Genomic DNA, 7165 nt, shown 5'->3' on the forward strand with positions numbered 1-7165 from the left:
TTTATAAGTGGTCAGAAACTTGTAAATAATTCATGAAAGAATAAAGTTACGTTAAAACCAAATACATCATTGTTTTTCTTCCCAATAAGTTTGATGTGTCACATGACCCTCTTCCTATTGAAAAAACAAAAGTTGGATTCAAAATGGCCGCCATGGTCACCACCCATCTTGAAAAGTGTCCTCCCTCACATATACTAATGTGCCACAAACAGGAAGTTAATATCACCGACCATTCCCATTTTATTAAGGTGTCTCCATATAAATGGCTCACCCTGTATAGCACAGATGGGTGTCCCCAGATGACTCTTGTGATATTTGAAAAAATTTGATTTTGCAATTTCAGGAATTGTTTAGGCTTTATGTTTATGTTTATATCCTTCCTGTAAGTCAATCAAGGAAAGTCTGGGAAGTGATAGGGAGCCAGGAGGTGTGTCAGGTTGTGGCAGCTCCACCTCCTTGACACTTAAGAAATAAAAAGGCAATTTAATAAATTTTCACTCACCATCAGCTCCAAGATAGATACAGTTTGCTTTCATACCCTTACTACTATCCAATGGGGTCTGCAGCTCTTAGAAAATTCTCTTTAACCCCTTGCTGACCCATGATGGATTTGATCAGTCATGAATCAGGTAAGAGTGAATAGAGAGGGCTCCTGGCTCAAGCCTGCCCCATACCTGGTGGCCCCTGGCTAATTTCATTTATAGCAAGCAAGCGCCGATTGCGACTCCTGGCTATTAAATCTTTAGGTGTCACAGTTGACAGTGGCATCTAAAGTGTAGTTGCAAGTGTGATTGGTAGTTCAGTGGTTCGGGTCATCAAAATCGCTGCATCCTTAAAGGGGTAGTCCACCCTTAGACATCTTATCCCTATCCAAAGGATAGGGTATAAGATGTCTGATCGCGGGGGTCCCTCCACTGGGGACCCCAGCAATCTCCCTGCTGCACCCAGCATTTGTTTAAACCATCAGGTTCAGCGCTAGAGGCTCGGGATGTCATGGCCACACCCCGCTTGTGATGTCACGGCCACACCCCTTCAATGCAAGTCCATTGACTTACATTAAGGGGGCAAGGCAGTGACGTCACGAGCCTCCGCTCCGCATCGCCAGTCATCCGGATGTCTGGGGTGCCGCAGCCGAGATCGTGGGGGTCCCCAGTTTTCTACCCCACTTTCATTTTTCCACCTACAGGCCTATATGAGGGCTTGTTTTTTGCACTACCAATTATACTTTGTAATGAAATCACTTATTTTACCACAAAACTAAGGTGAAACAAAAAAAAAAAAAACATATTTGTAGGAAGAAATAGCATTTTGCTACTTTTGGGGGCTTCCATTTCTACACAGGGCACTTTTCGTTAAAAATTTTATTTGAGCTTTATTCTGTAGGTCAATACGATTACAATACCCAAAGTTTTGTGTTATTCTATTGCATGAAAATTCATGTGCTTAAAATTGTCCTCTTCTGACCCCTATAACACTTTTCCTTTTCCGTATATGGAGATGTATGAGGACCAAACATTTGCGCACGCGGCGATACCACATACGTAAATTTTTGTTTACATTACTTTATTTGAAAAATGGAAAAGTGTGGGGTGGGGGTGGTTGAGTCAAACTTTTATTAGGGGGCCATTTCACATGTATTAACTCTTTTTAGACATTTTTTTACACTTTTTTTTAAGCCCCCATAAGAGACTATTACATGTGATTTTTTTGATTGCAGACACTGAGCAATGCTGTGCCATAGAACAGCACTGATCAGTGTCATCGGCGCTCCATTACTACAGGCTGCTTTAGGTAATAAATACCACAGTCCTTATGAAAGTGACTGCATGTGTTGCTTTTTTTACCAACGCGTTTCAAGCTCTCTCTCTTGACTTGATATAAGGAATGTTTTTAATACAAGGCTTGAAATAGACATAAGTGGTGACATGAGAAGCCCTGATGGAAGTTATTTTGTACATTACAGAGCGCATTCTGTGACAGATACTTTGGATTTTTTTCGAAAGAGATTTCCCGAAGGCGGTTTTCTCGAATTCTATTCAATTTAATTACGGAGCGTTGGCGGAGGCTGAGAACATGAAGTGCAGACGATCGGCCATAAATCATCCCATGTAGGAGAATTTGCAACTTCGCGACACCGGTGATAGAAAACGATGATGACATCAGCCGCTGCCAGACAGAAAGCTCCCTCTGTATCCTGCTGTGACGGCCATTGTTTTATGTTTTATGTCCCATCATTATCAATTATGCATTAGACTATAACGTATCTTCATGGCTGCTGCCTTGTTATGTGCCGGGTGCTGCTGTGACGAGGGTGAGTTTTATGTGGGACTTAACCCCTTAAGCTAGAAAAAAAAAGAGACAAAAGGATGCGCTCCCTTGTGTGATACCCAGGTAAAATGTGGTAACGCTTAGTGTGAATTAGCGCTTACCAAGTGTGGTTGTACTCCATCCAAGTACAACCATGGGAGAGCGTATGTAGTAATCGGATCTCAGCAGCCGCTCCGCTTCACATAACCACAGATACAGCACAGATTTCCTCTAAAAAGGCAGAGATAATGAAGGCGCTGGAGATCAAGTAAAATGTAACTTTTTAAATTCCCACAATGCAACGCGTTTCGCGGAAGTTCCGCTTCATCAGGCATGCCTGATGAAGCGGAACTTCCGCGAAACGCGTTGCATTGTGGGAATAAAGAAAAAGTTGCATTTTACCTGATCTCCAGCGCCTTCATGATCTCTGCCTTTTTGGAGGAAATCTGTACTCAACCCCTTAACCCCTTAAGGACCGGGGGTTTTTCCGTTTTTGCACTTTCGTTTTTTCCTCCTTACCTTTTAAAAATCATAACCCTTTCAATTTTCCACCTAAAAATCCATATTATGGCTTATTTTTTGCGTCACCAATTCTACTTTGCAGTGACATTAGTCATTTTACCCAAAAATGCACGGCGAAACGGAAAAAAAAATCATTGTGCGACAAAATCGAAAAAAACCCCCCATTTTGTAACTTTTGGGGGCTTCCGTTTCTACGCAGTGCATATTTCGGTAAAAATGACACCTGATATTTTTTCTGTAGGTCCATACGGTTAAAATGATCCCCTACTTATATAGGTTTGATTTTGTCGCACTTCTGGAAAAAATCATAACTACATGCAGGAAAATGTATACGTTTAAAAATGTAATCTTCTGACCCCTATAACTTTTTTATTTTTCCACATACAGGGCGGTATGAGGACTCATTTTTTGCGCCGTGATCTGAGGTTTTTATCGGTATGATTTTTGTTTTGATCGGACTTTTTGATCACTTTTTATTCATTTTTTAATGTTATTAAAAGTGACCAAAATACGCTTTTTTGGACTTTGGAATTTTTTTGCGCGTACGCCATTGACGGTACGGCTTAATTAATGATATATTTTTATAGTTCGGACATTTACGCACGCGGCGATACCAAATATGTTTATTTATTTATTTCTTTACACTGTTTTATTTTTTTTATGGGAAAAGGGGGGTGATTCAAACTTTTATTAGGGAAGGGGTTAAATGACCTTTATTAACACTTTTTTTTTACTTTTTTTTTGCAGTGTTATAGGTCCCATAGGGACCTATAACACTGCACACACTGATCTCTCATCCTGATCACAGGCGTGTATTAACACGCCTGTGATCAGCATTATCGGCGCTTGACTGCTCCTGCCTGGATCTCAGGCACGGAGCAGTCATTCGTCGATCGGACACCGAGGAGGCAGGTAAGAGCTTTCAGTTTCACTTTAGAAGCGGCGGTCAGCTTTGACCGCCGCTTCTAAAGGGTTAATACCGCACATCGCCGCGATCGGCGATGTGTGGTATTAGCCACGGGTCCCAGCCGTTGATTAGCGCCGGGACCGACACGATATGATGCGGGATCGCGGCGCGATCCCGCTTCATATCGCGGGAGCCGGCGCAGGACGTAAATATACGTCCTGTGTCGTTAAGGGGTTAAAAAATCATAACTCTTTCAATTTTGCACCTAACAATCCATATGATGGCTTATTTTTTGCGCCACTAATTCTACTTTGTAATGACATCAGTCATTTTGCCCAAAAATCTACGGTGAAATGGAAAAAAAATCATTGTGCGACAAAATTGAAAAAAAAAACGCAGTTTTGTAAATTTTGGGGGCTTCCGTTTCTACATAGTAAATTTTTCGGTAAAAATGACACCTTATCTTTATTCTGTAGGTCCATACGATTAAAATGATCCCCTACTTGATTTTGTCGGACTTCTGGAAAAAATCATAACTACATGCAGGAAAATTAATACGTTTAAAATTGTCATCTTCTGACCCCTATAACTTTTTTATTTTTCCGTGTATGGGGCGGTATGAGGGCTAATTTTTTGTGCCGTGATCTGAAGTTTTTAACGGTACCATTTTTGCCTTGATAGGACTTATTGATCGCTTTCTATTCATTTTTAAATGATATAAAAAGTGACCAAAAAGTGCACTATTTTGGACTTTGGAATTTTTTTGCGCGCACGCCATTGACCTAGAAATTTAATTAATGATATATTTTTATAATTCGGACATTTCCGCACGCGGTGATACCATATATGTTTATTTTTATTTACACTGTGTTTTTTTTTATTGGAAAAGGGGGGTGATTCAAACTTTTAATAGGGGAGGAGTTAAATGATCTTTATTCACTTTTTTTTTTCACTTTTTTTTTTGCAGTGTTATTTTTTGCAGTGTTATATAACACTGCACACACTGATCTCTTATACTGATCATTGTTATCCCATAGGGACCTATAACACTGCACACACTGATCTTCATCATTGATCACTGGTTTCTCATAGGAAACCAGCAATCGACGATTTTGCCGCATGATCTCAGGCACTGAGCAGTCATTCAGCGATCGGACAGCGAGGAGGAAGGTAGGGGCCCTCCCGCTGTCCTGTCAGCTATTCGGGATGCCGCGATTTCGCTGCGGCTATCCCGAACAGCCCACTGAGCTAGCCGGCAACTTTCGGTTTAGCTTTTAGCCGCGCGGCTCAGCTCTGAGCGCGCGGCTAAAGGGTTAATAGCGCGCGGCACCGCGATCGGCGCTGCGCGCTATTAGAGGCGGGTCCCGGCTTCACTATGATGCCGGGCCCGCTGTGATATGACGCGGGGTTAAGGGGTTAAGGACCAAGTGTTTTTTAGTTTTTGCACTTTCGTTTTTTCCTCCTTACCTTTTAAAAATCATAACCATTTCAATTTTGCACCTAAAAATCCACATCATGGCTTATTTTTTGCACCACTAATTCTACTTTGCAATGACATCAGTCATTTTACCCAAAAATCTACGGCGAAACCCAAAAAAATCAATGTGTAACAAAATTTAAGAAAAAACACCATTTTGAACATTTTGGGGGCTTCCGTTTCTACGTAGTAGTAGTATCTTTATTCTGTAGGTCCATACGGTTAAAATGATACCCTACTTATATAGGTTTGATTTTGTCGTACTACTGAAAAAAATCATAACTACATGCAGGAAAATTTATATGTTTAAAATGTCATCTTCTGACCCCTGTAACTTTTTTATTTTTCCACGTACAGGGCGGTATGAGGGCTTATTTTTTGCATCATAATCTGAAGTTTTAACCCCTTTTTTTCCTCCTTACCTTTTAAAAATCATAACCATTTCAATTTTCCACCTAAAAATCCATATTATGGCTTATTATTTGCGTCACCAATTCTACTTTGCAGTGACATTAGTCATTTTACCCCAAAATTCACGGCAAAACGGAAAAAAAAATCATTGTGCGACAAAATCGAAGAAAAAACGCAATTTTGTAACTTTTGGGGGCTTCCGTTTCTACGCAGTGCCTATTTCGGTAAAAATTACACCTTCTCTTTATTCTGTAGGTCCATGTGGTTAAAATGATCCCCTACTTATATAGGTTTGATTTTGTCGCACTTCTGGAAAAAATCATAACTACATGCAGGAAAATTCATACGTTTAAAAATGTCATCTTCTGACCCCTATAACTTTTTTATTTTCCCACGTACAGGGCGGTATGATCTGAAGTTTTTATCGGTACCATTTTTGTTTTGATCGGATTTTTTGATCACTTTTTATTCATTTTTTAATGGTATAAAAAGTGACCAAAAATGAGCTTTTTTGGACTTTTGAATTTTTTACCACATGTTTATTTTTATTTACACTGTTTTATTTTTTTATGGGAAAAGGGGGTGATTCAAAGGGGTTAAATGACCTTTATTAACACTTTATTTGTAGTTTTTTTTGCAGTGTTATAGCTCCCATAGGGACCTATAACACTGCACACACTGATCTCATATACTGATCATTATTATCCCATAGGGACCTATAACACTGCACACACTGATCTTCTACACAGATCACAGGCGTGTATTAACACGCCTGTGATCAGTGTTATCGGTGCTTGACTGCTCCGGCCTGGTTCTCAGGCACGGAGCAGTCATTCGCCGATCGGACACCGAGGAGGCAGGTAAGGTCCCTCCCGGTGTCCTGTAAGCTGTTCGGGCAGCCGGGATAGTTTCACTTTCACTTCAGACCCGGTGGTCAGCTTTGATCGCCGCATCTGAAGGGTTAATACAGGGCATCACCACGAGCGGTGATGTCCTGTATTAGCCGCAGGTCCCAGCCGTTGATAGCCGCCGGGACCGACCCGATATGACGCGGGGTCACGCAGCATATCCCGGGAGCTGGAGGAGGACGTAAATATAGACGTAAATATATGTCCTTTGTCATTAAGGGGTTAATTGGTACCATTTTTATTTTGATCTGACTTTTTGATCGCTTTTAATTCATTCTTGTATGGTTTAAATAACTGTGGAATTTTTTTGCGCGTACGCCATTGACTGGGTGGCTTAATTAACAATATATTTTTATCGTTCAACATTTCCGCAAGCGGCGATTCCGCCTATGTTTATTTTTATTTACACAGTTTGTTTTTTTTTATGGGAAAAGGGGGGTGATACGGACTTTAATTAGGGGAGGGGTTAAATTATCTCTTACACTGATCATTGTTATCCCATATGATTCCCAACAAAGATATGAAACAAAGAGATGGGGTAAGACGCTGCCAGACTCCTCTTACTGTGACTTCTCCCAGAGAACAATGGATCAGGCAGACTGATCTTTCTCTCACCTGAAAACATCTTTTGGG

The sequence above is a fragment of the Hyla sarda genome, chromosome 5 (genome assembly GCF_029499605.1).
Source record: "Hyla sarda isolate aHylSar1 chromosome 5, aHylSar1.hap1, whole genome shotgun sequence".
In the NCBI taxonomy this organism is placed as follows: Eukaryota; Metazoa; Chordata; class Amphibia; order Anura; family Hylidae; genus Hyla; species Hyla sarda.